Source organism: Danio rerio, chromosome 9 (genome assembly GCF_049306965.1).
Source record: "Danio rerio strain Tuebingen ecotype United States chromosome 9, GRCz12tu, whole genome shotgun sequence".
Classification (NCBI taxonomy): domain Eukaryota; kingdom Metazoa; phylum Chordata; class Actinopteri; order Cypriniformes; family Danionidae; genus Danio; species Danio rerio.
This window is the reverse complement of record NC_133184.1, coordinates 28,644,060-28,662,820: the sequence shown is the minus strand read 5'-3', so window position 1 is coordinate 28,662,820 and position 18,761 is coordinate 28,644,060. Positions and strand designations below refer to the sequence as shown.

Genomic DNA, 18,761 nt, shown 5'->3' with positions numbered 1-18,761 from the left:
TTCAAAAGCTGCATAATTGTTGATATCCCACTTTTCTAGTCATGTTTTAGAGGACAAACTGTGAAAAAGCTCAATTCCTGTTAAGGCTAAACTAAAAACAACATGAATTTATGAATAAACATAAATACATAAGGCCCAAAGTCTTTACTAAGACAGGTACTTTCAGCAACAAATGAGTCTGTCCATCCCACAAGAACATCTTCCACCACAGCATTCAGTTGTCAAGTCAAAGTATGTGTGTGTGTCTGTGTGTGAGAGAGTGAATGTTCTGTCCTGGTCCTGGTTTCCAGAGTCCAATCAGAGTGCAGTATGTCGAACATCAGTCTCTGTCAGAGCAGCATCCTTATCGCTTATGTCCTGTTTAAACCTACAAAAAGCTGTCCTGGAGAGAGAGAGAGAGAGAGAGAGAGAGAGAGAGAGGGAGAGAGAGAGCGAGAGCGAGAGAGAGCGAGAGAGAGATAGAGCGAGAGAGAGAGAGAGAGAGAGAGACAGAGAGAGAGAAAGGTGGAGTAGGACAAAACAGACAGATGCCTGAAGAGGAGAGCGAGAGAAACCAGATAAGACAGAGAGAGATGGAGGAAGAGGGAATGATAACAGAATGAATTTTCTCACAAGCTAAATGCAACGCTTAAGACAGATGCTTGAGGGGACAATGATATTCCTAACAATGATGTGTGTCTTTTTTTTTTTTTTTTTTTAAGTTGTCAACCTACTTTTTCCTGTCATGCTTTAATATGGGGTGACAAATACTGTATACCTAATTTGGCTTCCAGAAGAATGTAAAATATGTCCAACAAACGTGGCATTGAGATTTTGCATGCTTGCTTTTATTCTTCTACTTCTTGACGCTCAAGTGATATACTTTTGTCCCTATCAGCACGATTTGCCCGTATCAACCATTTCAAGAGTTCACACTTAGCTGATGATTTACAAAGCTTATTTGGCATGCTGTCCCTGGAGAGAGCCCCGAGCTCAAGGGCTCCTCGAGCCCGGGGCTTCCTCCCGTTGGCAGAGCAAGAAGGGAGCCCGAGCTCGGTGGATCTCAGAACTCCCCTGCTGCTGTAGCTAAGGGAACGTAAGGAATTAGACAAGCTTGATTGTTATGTATGTTGAATGTCTTTGGATGGTGGGAGGAAACCGGAGAACCCGGGGAAAACCCACGCGGACACGGGAAGGACATACAAACTCCCCACAGAAACACTCACCGGTCCTATAGAACTAGGACCGGCAGTATTCTTGCTGTGTGGTTCACAGTGCTAACCACTGGACCGCCGTGCCGCCCAATCGCAGGTAAAGGAGGAGAATAGGGGAGGAGGGGGGTTTCTTCCAAACGAAGATAAAGTGAACTGAAAACTGAGGCTATTTATGGTGCCTTAGGGCTCATATGATTGGAAGATTAGTGATTAGCAAATACGAGACTGGACGTGATAAATCATAAGCACGTGATCCTCTCGAAATTAGTTTATGAATAAACTTCACTTAGTGTTGAACGTTTGGATTTATTTAATTAAATACTGTATTGTATGAACACATTGGTATTGGTCAGACTCACTTTTGCCTTCAGAACTGCCTTAATCCTCAATGGTATAAATTCAACAATGTACTGGAAATATTCCTCAGAGATTTTGCTTCATATTGACATGATAGCATCAAGCAGTTGCTGCAGAATTGTCGGCTGCACGTCCATGATGCGAATTAAAGGTCTGCATTCAGAATTTAAAAAAAAAAAAAAAAAAAAAATGGTTTTGATAGGTAACTTTGTTGTAATTTGAACAGGAGCGGGCGATCAAACAATATACCGCTTCCGAGATGCTGTGTGGTGCTGTGAGTCGCTTGTTTTAGGCTGTCTGGACTCTGTAGCATCCAGCTGAGTGTTTTTTGGGAGGCATGTTTAATCGCTATACATTTTACATTCTTCCTTGGCCCAATATGTACCTGCTATGTGTATAGAAATAATGCTAATATGAGTTATGAAACACAATCAATTGTTGGCAAATATATTGAGTGGATGGATACGTCTGTAAGTCTGACTTTAAAAGAGTCAGTTCCTTACCAGCCACACACCTCACTGCAGGTCACACAGCACTTATGTCTCATCACAAAGGTACAAATAAAACTGACATTTAGCCTACAATCTTTGAACAACCTACACTTTTATTTGTTATCTCTCTCTTTTGGTAGTGCTCTATTTTAATTAGATTTTGGAAACCAGATCTTAATTTAGCGGGAAAATGAGGCGGGTCGGGCAGTGGGTGCACAAAGACTGAATACGGCGGGAGCAGTCGAGTGTGAAATAAAACTTGTTGATAGCAGGCGGGAGCAGGATTAAAAATTAATTCCTGCGCAGATCTCTAATGCGAATCTCCCATTCCACTACATCTCAAATGTGCTCTATTAAATTGAAATCTGGTGACTGTGGAGGCCATTTAAGTACAGTGAACTCATTGTCATGTTCAAGAAACCAGTTTGAGATGATTCTCGCTTAATGACATGGTGCGATATCCTTCTGAAAGGAGCCATCAAAAGATGGATACACAAGGATGGACATAGTCGGCAACAACTCAGGTTGTCTGTGGTGTAGACATGATGCACAATTGGTACAAATGAACATAAAGTGTGCTAAGAAAATATGTATCTATGCTTTTATATTGTTCTGACCCTACCATCTTAATGTCACAGCAGAAACTAAGACTCATCAGAGCAACGTTTTTCCAATCCTCTATTATTAAATTTTGGTGAGCCTGTACAAATTGTAGCCTCATTTTCCTATTCTTAGCTGACAGGAGAGCAACCCGACGTAGTCTTATTTTCTCTTTTTTGGACCTTTCTCTGTAAACCCTAGAGATGGTTGTTTGTTAAAATCCCAGTAGATCAGCAGTTTCTAAAATACTCAATACTTGGTCTGGCACCAACATCAATGCCACGTTCAAAGTTAATTAAAACACCTTTCTTCCCCATTTTGATGCTTGGTTTGAACTGCAGCAGATCGTCTTGAACATGTCTACTTACCTAAATGCATTGCGTTGCTGCCATGTGATTGGCTGATTAGAAATTTGCGTTAATGAGCTGTTAAACAGGTGTTCCTAATAAAGTGGCCGGTGAGTGTATATCTTTGATTAGCTTTGCATATGAAGCTGTTATTCCTTGAATAATGTCAAGAATAATGAATAAAGAATAATGTCAAAACCAATATCCTGTCATTTTGATTATCTTTGGATATAATCTTGATTTCACCAAATATTGTAATAAACTCAAAACTTTACTGACCATGCAAGTAAAAAGTTTTCAAATTCAAGTTTACCAGTACACTGTTCTCAAATAAACACAATTTAATTTGGTCCACACAATTTAAGGAATACAAGGTACACACACATACACACAGACTGCTGATCAGAGCTTTATCCCTCACTGTAAAGTGTGGTGTCACCGCAGTGTGAGGTGGTTTACAGCAGGATGCTATGTGCACTTAATCTACTTCATGCCCAAACAACCCCTCAAGGTCTCCATCACTCCTCCTGAAGGATCTGCATTTAATGCATGGAGTGCATTCACAAGCATGTGTAAATGTGACTGTGTGAGCGTATGCGGAGGTCTTTCCACCCACAGCCCCGTCATTTTTCATGCAATGTTTCAGCATCAACACTCTACCCGGATGCCAGCTACCCTTTTCCACTCGTCCTGCATGACTAGGGATGCTGCCGACAGAACGTGCCCCGGGTATGTGAGCGTATATTACCATAGAGACGTATATGCACCAGTATAAGACCAGTAAATTACACAGACAGGGAGAGCTGAAGCATCTGCTCAGGTAATTTAATGACATCAATAAGAATGATCCGTGTACCCTCACGTACCTGGGCTGTTGTCCATAAGCCTCCTGGTGCATTCTGGGAAATGATACATGTATAAATTTACACTAGTGGAGATGGAGAAAGAGATAATCAACAAATAAGTCATCTCCTGTTGTGAGGTAAAAATTGGTGTGCTAGAAAAGCGAGTTTATGACACAAATGCTGCAGATATAAATCATTTATTTTGTTTCCCTGAGCCGTAATACACTCTTCATTTCCCTAATTTGATCGTTTCCAACAGCACAGGATGAACTTAAGTTCAGTGTTGAAGTTAATAGGTTCAGACAACACATTCACTCCTTTCTCATCACTTATGGACACTTGGCCTGGACCCTTTGGTGTGAATTTTTAACACATTGCCTTTACATCTAGTCGTTTTGAAGAAATTTATATCTAAAGTGACTTGCAAATGAGCGACTAAATCAAGCGACTAATCCAAATCGTCAGTCATTACAAAAAAAAAAACAAAAAAAAAAACATGCTACACTCAAAAAGGAAATTTGCTGTTTAAACTACGTATTTAAAGGTGCTGGATGTAAGTTTTTGACTCTTTTAAAGCATAAAACTACCATAATATGTTTGCAGATAATTATGAATCATGCCAACTGAACAGATTGGTTTATCTGAAAAAACTGTGTTTTGTGTGCCAGAGCACTGTCTTTGTTTTGGTCATTTTAACCTGCCCAATGCCAGTTTAGCTAATAATATTTCAGCACCATGGATTGCCTTGGTGGAAAACCACGAATTTCATTCATTAATTCATTCATCGAGGCTCTGAAAGTATGCGTCCGTGACTGAAATCTGACTTCTGGTGGACAGTGGCAGACTTCAAAATGAGATGCTGATTCAGAGTTCCACATGAGGTTATTAATTAGCAACTTATATAAATATTACAAACGTAAACATTAACTGAGCAGGTTACATTGTAACCCCGTGTCCAAACAACATGCTACATGATGAGATTTTCAGTGATGAGCAATTTGGCTGTTTGCAACAAACAAAACATGACAGGAATTTAAATACAGCCATTCAGAAGCACAAAATATGCACTCACTCACGAAATGGTAAGGTTTATAATCTATTTAATACATATTAACCCTTTAACATCATTAAATGTACATGCTGAATCACTCATATGTGTTTAGTTCTAAAGTTTAATTTCAAACGGTTTATTTCAAACATTTTAGGAGACAAAAACTCCTATCTTGCTTTAATTTAGAACATGATTTAAATAACTTGCTCCTGTCCTCAATTTGGAAACCCAGGTTTGCGTTTCTTTTGATCCAGGAGTGCATTACCTAGTTTATCTACTGGGTGTCAAACTCACTTACTGCACCTTTAAACACAATTCTTAAGATTGATAACTAAATTGTTTTATGTTCAATCAAATTAAATTCGTACACATGATAAAGTTAACCTAATTGGTTTGTGTCGAAACACAACAGGAAGGAATTTTTTACAGTATATAGTAGAGAGAGGATAAGGAAAGGGTCATCATTATGTGTATGTACCAAAAGTTGTCCTTAAAGAGTTTATTCAATATTTACTCTCTATCAAGTGTTTCCAAACATTTATGAGTTTCCCTTTTCTGTTGAACATAAAATATTTTAGACATTGTTGGAAACCTGCAACCATTGACTTCTATATAAAACTAGTGTACTAAAAATGATGTATCTTATATTGTAATTAGGCCTCGCTTGCATAAGCATGTGTCTAGGATATCAGTGCATAAATCCATCCTTGACTAAGACTTACAGACAGAAAAGTGATCACTTTGTTAATGACAGCAGGTTTGGTTATGAAATACTATTGGCTCTTGTGTGTCTTGTTATCGCTTGCATCATGCATCATGAAATCATGGTTTGAATGGGAAAAAAATATTTACCAAAATATTACCGAGTAGAAATATTTTTGGAAAGTAAAACCTTACGCTTCACCATGTTCCACACAATAATATATTGTCTGCCTTAATTAAGCTTGGAATAAAACACAAGCTGTTTGTAACCCTCTTATAATCTCTTCTGCTTTTTTTATTTCCTTCTAAAACATGTTTATGAAAGTACTTTATTATGTGCTTGAGTAGGCGGTAGGTTATGTGCCACAAATGTCCATGAAACTATATGTTGTGCTTACATTGTATGAGTACACCTCTCATAAATATCTCATTTAAATAATATTATATTTGTGTATATGCATTAAATTAGTCAGTACTGAAGCCAGATTTGGAGCTAATCTAACAAAATAACTTTTGATACCCATCAGTATACCCAAATTTAGGTTAAGGAAAATATTATTATTTATTTATTATTTTTGTTTATTAATAAAATTTTGTTTATTTATTGTTGGTTTTTCAATATTTTGTTCGAATTTAAACGTATTATATTTCTATTTCTAAAGATGTGACTAAAATGTTAGTTTAATAAATGCAGTGCATCCAGAAAGCCACCACTATGCTTCACTGTAGAAATGGTATTAGCCTGTTGATGAGAGGTGCCTGGTTTTCTCCAAACGTAACGCCTGGCATTCATTTCAAAGAGTTAAATTTTAGTCTCATCAGACCAGAGAAGTTTGTTTCTTGTGGTCTGAGAGTCCTTTAGATGCCTTTTGGCAAATACCAGGCCGGGAGTGGCTTCTGTCTGTCCACTCTACCACACAGGCCGGATAGGTGGAGTGCTGCACAGATGGTTGTCCTTCTGTAAGGTTTTCCTCTCTCTCCACAGAATGCTGGAGCTCAGACAAAGTGGCCATCGGGTTGTTGATTACCTCCCTGAATAAGGCCCTTCTCTTCCGATCACTCAGCTTAGATGGCCAGTCAGCTCTAGGAAGAGTCCTAGTGGTTCCAAACATCTTCCACTCATGGATAATGAAGTTCACTGAGCTCATTGGAATTTTCAGAGAAGCAGAAATGTTTCTGTAACTTTCCCCAGCCTTGTGCCGCGAGACAAGCCTGTCTCAGAGATCTACATATAATTCCTTTGTCTTCATGCTTGGTTTGTGCTTTGACATGCACTGTCAACCCTGGGACCCTATATAGACAGGTTTATGCCTTTTCAAATCATGTACAATCAACTGAATTGACCACAGGTAAACTCCAATTAAGCTGATGAAACATCTCAAGAATGATCAGTGGAAACAGAATGTACCTGAGCTTAATTTAGAGCTTCACAGCAAAGTCTGTAAATACTTATGTACACTTGTGATTTTTATTTATTTTTTTATAAATCTGCAACAATTTCAAATAAAAAAAAAATAAAAAAAATTCACATTGTCATGATGGGGTATTGTGTTTAGAATTTTGGGGAAATAAATTAATTTAGTCCATTTTGGAATAAGGCTGTAATGTAAAAAATGTTGAAAAAGTGAAGTGTTATGAATACTTTCTGGATGCACTGTATATCTACATATATCAATATGTTTTGTTCAAATGCACTACAATATTTGGCCAATATTCACTGAGCAATTGCTAAAAATATTCATTTTCAAAATGGTGGATTTTTTTTTTTCATATTATATGTTTTATATTGGTCAGTGATCTACATCTGATTATGGTTGATCTGATTTGATCTGAATTGATTCTATACTAGCAGCAATAGAACAACTATTGCAACACTGGAGCCCAGTAACAGGGAGAAAATGAGTAAATTAAAATGACCTGATGAGCAGACAGATGGCAGCAGGTAATATAGCCAGTGTGTCTGTGGGTTTTTAGTCTGAACCACAAAATTAGTTTGAGCCAAACATCTGCTGGCACACCACACACACACTCCATTATGGCAGCACAAAACCCCTATATAACCGCATATACTGTATACATGACACGATCATCAGACTTCCTGCAATCTGAGCTGAAGAGTAAAATAATCTACACTTTCAGCTTTTCCAAATCAATACTTTGAGCTTAGTGATATAAAGTAGTTTATAGAAACAGATTCCATGGTTGAATGTTGATTGGTCAATAAAGCATTCCAGCCATGCTAAGATACACAATACAGTTACACATATAACACAAAACAACTGCTCACTATAGAAGTCACAGACATTTACTATTAATCTGAAATTGCTTTACAACAGAGGATGTTTATTTGTCACACAAGAACAGTAAAATGGTATATTTTTTAAGACTGCAGGCTAAACATAAACAATGTAATATACTTTGGATCAAAATATAATGTAAATATTAAACAAATACAAAATTATACATACTGGCATTCCGAACATTGATGATAATAACAATAATAATAATAATAATAATAATAATAATAATAATAATAATAATAATAATAATATTTGTTGCTGTTTTAAAATACATTACTACTACTACTACTACTACTACTACTACAACTAGTGGTGCAGTAGAGAGTGCTGTCGCCTCACAGCAATAGGGTCGCTGGTTTAAGCCTTGCCTGTGTTTGTTGCCGTTTCTGTGTGGAGTTTGCATGTTCTCCCTGCGTTTGCGTGGGTTCCTCTGGGTGGTCCAATTTCCCCCACAGTCCAAAGACATGCAGTACAGGTGAATTGGGTAGGCTAAATTGTCCATAGTGTATGAGTGAATGAGTGTGTGTGGATGTTTCCCAGAGATGGGTTGCAGCTGGAAGGGCATCCGCTGTGTAAAAAAAAAAATGCTGGATAAGTTGGCGGTTCATTCTGCTGTGGCGATGCCAGATTAATAAAGGGACTGAGCTTAAAAAAACAATAAATAATAATAATAATAATAATAATAATAATAACAATAATAATAATATTATTAATAATAGTGGTTATTAATAATAAAAAAAATAATAATAATAATTGTTGTTAAATAATAATAATAATAATAATAATAATAATAATAATAATAATAATAATGATTAATATTATTATTATTATTATTTATTATTATTATTATTTTTTATTTTTAATATTATTGTTATTATTATTAACCACTATTATTATTATTATTAACCACTATTATTATTATTATTATTATTATTATTATTATTATTATTATTATTATTGTTGTTGTTGTTGTTTATGTTGATGTTGTTTTGCTGTTAAATATTATTATTATTATTATTATTATTATTATTATTATTATTATTATTATTATTATTATCAATTTGTTACCATAGCCATACTAAAGGATGGTACATAACACATTTGCTTAACACCACAGAATTTTCATGACATTTTGTGTTACAAAAAAATTTATTATGTACAATAAACTTAATTTTGCACTATAATATGTTCACCCTGGTTCTTGTTATTGCAATGGCTGTTTTACTTAAATGTCTGATTGCAATTCTCTTTATTTTAAAATTCATTCAAATTATAAAATTCACGACCTCTGTGCACCTGTAAAACTAAACTGATTTAAGCAAATAATATTAAGCGCTTTTACAGGTTACAGTAAACAGAGCCAAGCTGCTGTTAATTATTAAAGAACACTTTTAAGTTGTTGCTCTGCTATATAATTTCAATGTAATTTTGTAGGCTGACTTTCATTTTCCCCAGAGTGATTTTCAAGTGGTGTATCTTAAACATAATTGAAGGGTTCTGGATGTTTTTTCGCTACTGTTTTGTGGGTGGGCGGAGAACAGAATCCAGGCTTTTATTGCAAAGTTCAGCTCTCCAGGGAAAACCAATCAGAGAACCTCCACTCCTCAGATCCTCAAATCCATTTAAATGGGCCAGACAGAAAATAGCAGATGTGATGAGTAACTACAGCTTCATCCATAGAAACTCATACAGCTATTAGGGGGGGAAATAAAATAAAATAAGAGACCACTTTATTTTGATTAATAAGGTACTGTATGAATCATACATATAAACATGTTTGAAACATGGCAACTTTTTATTTCATGCAAAAAAAAGAGGAAAGTATTTTTGTTGTTAGAAACTTTGTTTTAACTGTCAGATGCTGGACAATGGAGTTGCAGTATTTATTACACAGAGAATGGTCAAGCAGGCACAGCTAGATTACATGAGCGAACGGTTACATGAAGGTAATTCAAAAGACGTGGTCAAAAACAGGCAAATAGTCAGAACAGGCAGCCAAAACAATAGAAACAATAAAACAAGGCAAGGGGTCAAAAACATGGCTAGACAAGGCAAGATAAGACAAGAAACAATTTGTGTTATAATAAACAGTGAACAAGATTCAGCAATAGGTGTTGAAATGAGAGGTGTCTTTATACTCTAGGTAATGAATCAATGATAAGCTTCTCTGTGTCTGTGTGTGTATCATCAATCAGAACAGGTGTGTATGTGAGGTGCATGGCAGGATTTGTAGTCCATATGGTGATGGAATTGTAGTTAAAGTGAATAATTCTCAGCAATCTACAAGCATGGATCGCTGGCGATTCTGAAAGACACATTTCATCCAAAATAAAAATGATATATATTTTTATTGATAAAAATGTAGCATTATATATTTTATATTACTAAATCGTTTACAATTACACATAAAAAACCTGCAAATAAGAAAATCTGATTAATTTCAACAATTACTTTATTATTATTATTATTATTATTATTATTATTATTATTATTATTATTATTATGTTTATAATAATAATAATAATAATAATAATAATAATAATTATTATTATTATTATTATTATTATTATTATTATTATTCCTAGTTATATTTAAAGTAAATTAAATGAAATATATTTAAATAAAGAAAATGATGTGTGAAAAATAAAGCCCAACTGACAATTCATCCTCATCAGCCTGCAATCATAAACTGATAAAGGTCTCGGGTCTTAAACACTGCCTTCACCCCTCAACACTGTGTCTGTCAACAGCTGCCTTGAATGTTAATTATACACTGTGACTCTTGGTGGGAGGGTGGGGGGGTCACACCTGTCTATGTGTGCTTTAGCATTGCTAATGCAGCGATAATTAGGAATGTAATCTGCATGAAATCAGCCAGTGAATTAACAATGCTTTTGTCCTCTTCCGCTGGCAGTTAAGAGTGCTGTTAAGCAAGAGCTTGGCATTGATGTGTCGAAGGAGGTCGGCATGTCATGAGCTTTGTCATGCCACTCGTGTGATGTGTACTTCGCCATCCCTCTTTCTTGTCTTTTGGCCATCTGTCTTTTATTCTCTCCCTTTACTCAGCTATCTATGACATCATTCATCCTGTCATCGTGAGATTGTGTGACGGTGAGCTGTAAGTCATAAATGAATAAGTACAGACACATGTTCACCCCAACAACACGCACACATTTTTAAAGGACACTCACCAAAATGAATCACAACCTAGTTCTTTTACAAGCCAGTTCTTACACAAACAGTGCTTAACATAATTGGGTGCACCCCATTTTGAAAATGAATATTTGTATCTATTTCTCAGTGAATATAGGCAATGTATTTTGATGCATTTAAACAAAACAGATTTATTAAACATATATATTTATTAAAACAATTATTTAGTCACCAAACATATTTAGAATTTAAAAGATAATAATTAAATTCAAGAAAAAATATTGCAACAAAATTAAACAAAAATAATAAAAATACAACTAATATTTATTAATTTATTATTTTTTTCCTTCTCTTGATTTTTCTTCTTTATTAAAATTTGTATTTATTATATTTCTTTCTATAATATATAAATGTGAGTGAACTAGTTTTTGGAAAGTTATTGTAAGTTACTTTGTTAGATAAGCTTCTTATTTGGCTTAAATACTGACTAATCTAATGTATATGCACAAATAAAATATTGCATATTAGGGATGCACGGATATGGATTTTTTTGGCTGATACCAATAACCGATAATTCTTCAGACTTGAAGGCTGATAGCCAATATGTATAGGCCGATATTAATAAATATTTCAAAATAATATATTTTTTTATACAGCAAACTTCATAAACGATTGAACTGCTCTAATGAACTAAATAGTCTATACTCAAAGCAAAAAAGCTTTAACTTCAAAATTGCAAGGTGATTATAGACCTATATTCAAGATTTCACATAAATCAGCATGCAAAAAAATACATTACTTCCTTTTCTTCATAGCAAATTAACATGCAACTTGACTATTGCATAAAATTAATAAGGGTAAATAACAAAATGGGATTTAATCAACAAGCAAGTTAAATATATTTAAATAAGATGAAAATGAAAGCACTAAGGACTGAAACCAGCTCAAATGGTATTGAATAAAACGGGTTACAGTGATGTACACATGTACAAATACATCATGTCTGAAAAAGTCTTGTTTGGAGGTGTTCTGACAGTTCAGAGCCACCGTCCAAGCCAACAGCTAAATATATATAGTACGTTAAGAAAATGCGGCACAGATTCATCCTATTTTGGCGTTTTAGATTCTTTTGAACATGAAGCTGCTGCTTTCAATCAGACAACGCTTCTGTGTTCATTCTTGCTGTCAATTGCGGGGAAAATGATCGATGAAAAGTTTATGATAAACCGCTGTGAGATTCACTTAACTGTCGAGGCAGAGTTGCCATCAGAGTCAGATTTTTATTCAAAACCTGCATTGAGCTGACTTAATGGCAAACACAGAGCAGAATATAAAGACAGAATGAGCGGCTGGTCAAGAGCCTCTATGACTGGATTCACCTCTCCCCCGTGCTACAGTGTGTGTGTGTGTGTGTGTGTGTGTGTGCAGTGACAGCTTGCGCGCTCGTCATAATCAATATGAAAATTCCGATCAAACTGAGCACATCTTACATCAACAACATGACAAGCAACGCGTTGATAATAACAAATAATCAGATTACAAACAACCGTTATGTTAACATGTGTTGTAAAATGTGCGGGTCCAGCTGCAGTTTGGGGTGTGTGTGTTTGAAGCGAAGAGGGAGAGGGAGAGAGAAAGGAGGAGCGGTTTTTGGGCAATGAGACTGTTTTAGGTGACTGATTTGTTGTACCACACGGAAAGTAATAAATATTTTGGACCAAGTTACATGTATCTTCGTTCATTCACCAGCTGCAACTAAAAGAGAAGGCAATTTACCACGAAACTTATATTATTCGGCCCTGGAGAAATAAGTTAAAATCCCCTGCTATCTCTACACAACAAAGAGACGGAGCAGGAAAGGTTTACACATATAATATTTTTCCTGAGGCGATTTAAAGCAAAATACACAATGACACTCAATCAAACACATCTACAATGATAAGGAACATGGTTACTTACTGACTTATTAACGTACAGCAATTCCACATGAATAAATGACAGACTTTGAAGGAATAAACAGTGTGGGACAGATCCATTATAGTGCACTGGGCAAGTCTGAACAAGTTCCGCCCACGCGTGCGCGGCACGCAGGTCTGTACAATTACGTAATTTATCGGCTTAAAGATATCGGCTTAATTTAGACATCAGATCGATAACGATAATCTTAAAAATAGCATTTATCGGCCGATAACGATGTGGCAGCCGATATATCGTGCATCCCTATTGCATATAGCTTCCTATTAAAAATATGATTTTAATAGAAAGATTTGTGAGTGGTGTACTTATATATGCTGAACACTGTACTTGAATTTGGTGCTTTAAGTCAGTATTCATATGGACAACATTTCAGTTTTTGTTATAATGAATTTGAACAGATAATTTCCCAGCACCTCTATCTGCATGCTAAATCTTTAAGCAAGTAAATGATGCTGATGAATAAGTCACAAAATTGAATCACTCAAGAATATTAGTTAGTCGTTGAATCGTTGACTCAGATGTATTACTCAAAACACAGATTCATTTGGGAGGGAAACAAGTGACCATATTTTGGAATGAATCATTGAATTATCTCACAAACTTTGGTTGGAAAAACAAATGACCTCATTTATTTAGAAACAAATTAAGGGTCTTTATGAACAAGTGACTGAATCATTTAGTTATTCAAAACGTTGATTTGTTCAAATTCTAAACAAGCAGCTGCCTTAATGAATGAGTCAGTGATTCAATCACTTAATCAGTTTGTTTAAAATATGGGTTAATTTGGAAACTTATCAAGTAATCATTGTTATGATAAGTCACTGATTTGTTCAAATGATTTATTAAATACACAAATGCATGCGAAGCACACAATTTATGCACACCCAATGCATGCTAGTGTATTGTTCCTAATGCTATTATATCTAAACACTTGGTTCGTAAAAAAAAAAAATGCTGTTCATAGAAAAAAAGCATCCATTAAGAATGCATGCAATTTGTCTTTATGAATGAGTCTTATAATCATTTACTCAAAAGCACAGAATGTTTAGGGAACTAAAAACAATGTTTTGAATAAATTACTCATGTAATCATGTACTTAAAGATGTACTCAAAAACAAAAAAAAAGGTACCTACTGAATTCAGAAAAGTTTACTAGCACTCAGCTCTTTTGTTATAAGGTTTTTTTCGAGACAGAAGCACTTAAACACTGATTCATTCAGAAAAGAAACAATAGAACTGCCGTTATGAATGACTTATTCAATTAATACTTAATTTTCTGAAAAACACAAACTAAACAAGTTATCTTTAACATATCAGACAAATTGGGCTTAAAATCTTCAAGTGCTTGGCAAGGCCCCTTCACACCAAACACAATAACTATGCATGTAATAATAAATATACCACACTCACTGATTAATCTGTTTATTTTGGTTTATGCTTTTTACATCTGACCAGTGATTCCAGCTTGTGTAATATATGTATAACCTGTACCGCAATATCTTTAGACTTGTGGGGGTAACCGGAGCACCCAGAAGAAACCCACTTGAACACAGGGAGAACATGCAAACTCCACACAGAAACGCCAACTTACCCAGCCAAACTCAAACCAGCGACCTTCTTGCTGTAGGGCGAATTTGTTACCCACTGCGCTTTGCAGCCGTTTTATCATTCATTAGCTAAGAAATAAAATATATTCTGAAAGTGATTCTAATTTTGTTGTTTCTTTACAACTATATCATTTTAACTGTGGTTTAAACAGTTGTTTTAAATTTAGAGTGACAGAACTACATCTTTGTAGTTGGAGTGCTTGGTGAGAATGGGCCTTTAGTCTTACATTAAAAGAAAGAAATTAAAAGTTAGTCATACATCTGGAATAACAGGAGTATGAAAAAAAAAAACTAGACTAGAATACTATCTATTTAGAGTTAATATTTCTCTAATTTCACATTGCTCAATGTACGATCCTCAGAGAAGAAGCAGCAGCAAAGAGAAATGTCCTCAAGGAGGTTTTCTGCATCCCTCTGGAACGCATCTGAATATCCCTGAGATGAATAGTTGCCACTGTGTCAAAACAAATTTAATAACAAATTCTCTCTCTCTTTCTTTCAACATCTCATTCCATCTTTCTTCCTTAATAATAATTGGGGTGAGGATTGGGGGTTCTCTTTTGAGAGACAAGAGTATTTGTAATCAGCATTGTCTCTTCTGATTTGAATTCAGGTTGTTGGAAGCAGCTGCAGCGGGATGGGCGGAGAGGTTACTCCCTTCTTTCTCTCTCTCTCTGTTTCTCTCTCTCTCTCTCTCTTTCTCATTCATTTTTTTTTTTCTCCTCAGAGGAGCACTGATATTTCCGCCTGGCTGCATGCAGGAGACGAGCCTTACATCCGAGGAATCAGGCATGAAACGCTCACTGCTTTCACCAAACCCTGTGCGGCAGAGCAATGGATTGTGGGATGCATTGCACGACAGGAAGACAGGAATAAAGACAGAAGGTAGTGATTATGAGCTAGATGGATAAGAGAGAGAGAGAGAGAAGGAGAAAATGTGAAAATCACAGCAGACAGTGTCTTCATTTAGCCTTTTGTCTAAATGCCAGTTATTCCCATTGCAGAACCTTGGATCGGCCTACTGAGAATCACTCAGTCTATTCCTGTCTAATTCTAATTCATCTCTCTTTTTCAAAGAGACATGTGTAGACTGCATTACCGTAAGCATGTGCATCTTTAAATGTCATTGCCCATCGACGGCAGACTCAGGAGCTCTGTCCACTCAAACAGAATTCCCTTTCTTCACTTCGATCTTGTCTACACCTTGAGCAGATTTGTCACTTTCTCTGATAAACACACACACTGTACCAGGCTCAATTTAGGGCAATTAAATTCTCCTAGACTTGCCTGATATGTACTGTATAATAAAGGCAATTTCTATATCCAGAAAAATAAAAACATTGTTATTACATTAAACTATATTGTTCGAATTTAGTTCTATTTTTGGTTGGTAAATGTATAATAGTCAACATACTGTAGGTATGCGCAGCATAAAACATATGGTTGCACTTTATTTTAAGGTGCCCTTGTTACAGTGATGCTAATCGTTTAATCGTCTGAGGCCTACTGTATTACCAGCGATACATGCCTTTACAGTGCATAATGAAAGTATTCATACTTCACTTTTAAAAATTTTTTTGTTACAGCCTTACACAGCCTTAGATTGTCACTTACGTGCACGAGCAGCGATTTGCCTGTGATTTCAGGCATTTGTCTGCAATTTCTCAAAACCTGTCGGCGAGCCAAAATCAGTCTGAACTACGCATTAGTCAGGGAGGTGATCAATAACCCGATGGTCACTCTGTCTGAGTTCCAGCATTCTTCTGTGTGAAAGAGGAGAACCAATCCATCAATCAGGCCTGCACGGTAGAGTGGCCAGACGGAAGCTACTCCTCACCTGAAATTTGCCAAAAGGCATCTGAAGGACTCTCAGACCATAAGAAACAAAATTCTCTGGTCTGAGACGGCAAAAATGTAACTCTTTAGAGAGAATGCCAGGCGTTACGTTTGGAGAAAACCAGGCACCGCTTATCACCAGGCTAATACCATGTTTTTCAGCAGCAGGAACTGGAGGACTAGTCAGGATAGAGGAAAAGATGAGTGCAGCAATGTACAGAGGCATCCTGAACAAAAACCTGCTTCAGAGTGCTCTTGACCTCAGACTGGGGCAACAGTTCATCTTCCAGCAGAACAATGACCCAAAGCACACCGCCAAAATATCAATGGAGTGGCTTTACAACAACTCAGTGAATGTCCTTGAGTGGCCCAGCCAGAGCCCAGACCTAATTCCTATTCAATATCTCTGGAGAGCTCTGAAAATGGCTGTTGCTTCTCATCCAACCTGATAGAGCTTGAGAGGTACTGCAAAGAGGAATGGGCAAAAATTCCCAAAAACAGGTGTGCCAAGCTTGTGGCATCATATTTAAAAAGACTTGAGGCTGTAATTGCTGCCAAAGGTGCATCAACAAAGCGTTGAGCAAAGGCTGTGAATACTGATATACATGTGCTTTTTCAGTTTTTTTTTTTTTTTAATAAATTTGCAACAATTAAAAAAAAAATCCTTTTTCACATTGTCAATAAGGGGTGTTGTAGGTAGAATTTTAGAGGAAATAATTTAATCCATTTCAGAATAAGGCTGTAACATAAACAATGTTGAAAAAGTGAACCGCTTTAAATACTTTCTGAATGCACTGAAAGTGCAAAAAATAATACTAATACTACTCTGTCTATGTCTATGTTTTGTCACATAGATCTTTTGTTGCATAAGTATTTTAAATCTTAAATAAAATAATAAAATGTATAATACTAATGATTAATAACATTAAGATTAATCAGTTTTTTGCATGAATAACTTCTCCAGCATATATTCAATATAAAAAACAGCATATACAATGTGAAATAAAGTTTGTTATTGGAAATAGTCAAATTGTGAGATCATACACCCATCGCAATAAGGCGCAAAATGCGTTTGGCGCGATTTGCTATTTTCAGACCAGCGCAACCATAATTTTCATGTTTTGTGCCATGATGTTTAATTAGCAAATCCATTTGCACCACTTTGTGGACTCATGGGTGTTCCTGGCATAAAATGAGGTGCATGTGTTAAGGCGCAATGTTGACACGTTGCTATTTTGAGGATCTGAAATAGACTGCGCCACTGATCAGCAGAAAGCTGGTCTAAAGTCCAGAGCGAATTAGTTATGCATCTATGCAGGTCCAAAACATTGCTTAATACACACAAGATGTTCAGCAATACATAAATGTCTTCACATATGAAAAAAAAAATAAAGGATTAAAAATGTTACAAAAATGATTATTTTCTACATAAATATAAAAACCACTGCCTCCATGCATTCATGACATTCGTGACTTTTTCAGTTTATTTATGACAACTTGCTTTTATATAATGTTATTATTAGTAGTATTATTTATTATATGCATATTTGTTTTTGTTTTAATAAAAACTAGTTAAGATTTGTCCACCTGTTGGGTTTTGAAAAAGTATATGCTTCAACATATGGGGCATAAGAATAGGATGTGTGTTTGGATGTAACTCACTTTGACCACACTTCATTATTATTGTTCATTCATTTGTTTGCTTAAAATTAGAACTGATTTTAGAAATAGTTTTGAAACAAATCTTTGCGCTTAAACAAAATTAAATATGTAGGCTAATAGATGTCTCCAGTGGAGTGTGTACAAGACTGTTTCCTTATCCAAGAAAGTAAAGGAGTAAAGGAGTAAAAGTAAAGAGAAAGTAAAGTGGCCAAAAGTGCACAATGTGCTTTAGACTTTGCACCTAGGTTGTTAATTTAGAGCCCAAATAGAACCCATAGTGTGAGTCTCATTGTGAGGTCATATTTTGACATTTCATTTCACTATGGAACATTAACTGTCATCGTAATACTGTACATCTGCAGGATATAAAGTCAAATAGTGACATTATGTCTCATTATGACAAATAAAGTCAGCTTGTGAGTTACAAAGTCTCACTGTGACACTTTACCTCCCGTTGTGAGATGTAAGTCTTATTGTGACATGAAGTCAGATGTAAAGTCTTACTGTGACAAATTGTGCCATATAAGCTTCAGTATGACATGTAAAGTCAGATTTTGAGTTATATAATCATATTGCAACTTACATATACTACAGTATATGTTTAATTGGGAGATGTCAAGTCTTAAAAATAAAAAAAATT

At 35.6% G+C, this 18,761-nt stretch overlaps 1 protein-coding gene and 1 long non-coding RNA gene across 7 annotated transcripts in view; one reads left to right on the top strand and one right to left on the bottom strand.

Annotated features, from left to right (window-relative positions):
• The window catches only part of LOC141376140 (uncharacterized), a 79,566-nt gene extending 63,590 nt beyond the window's left edge, over window positions 1-15,976 (top strand). The window contains exon 3 of the long non-coding RNA XR_012385433.1: window positions 15,351-15,976. This is a non-coding gene — a long non-coding RNA (uncharacterized lncRNA). The remainder of the gene's footprint in view (window positions 1-15,350) is intronic.
• Window positions 1-18,761, bottom strand: part of LOC141376138 (uncharacterized) — a 1,104,960-nt gene that overhangs the window by 201,572 nt on the left and 884,627 nt on the right. The gene's annotated exons all lie outside the window — the stretch shown is intronic.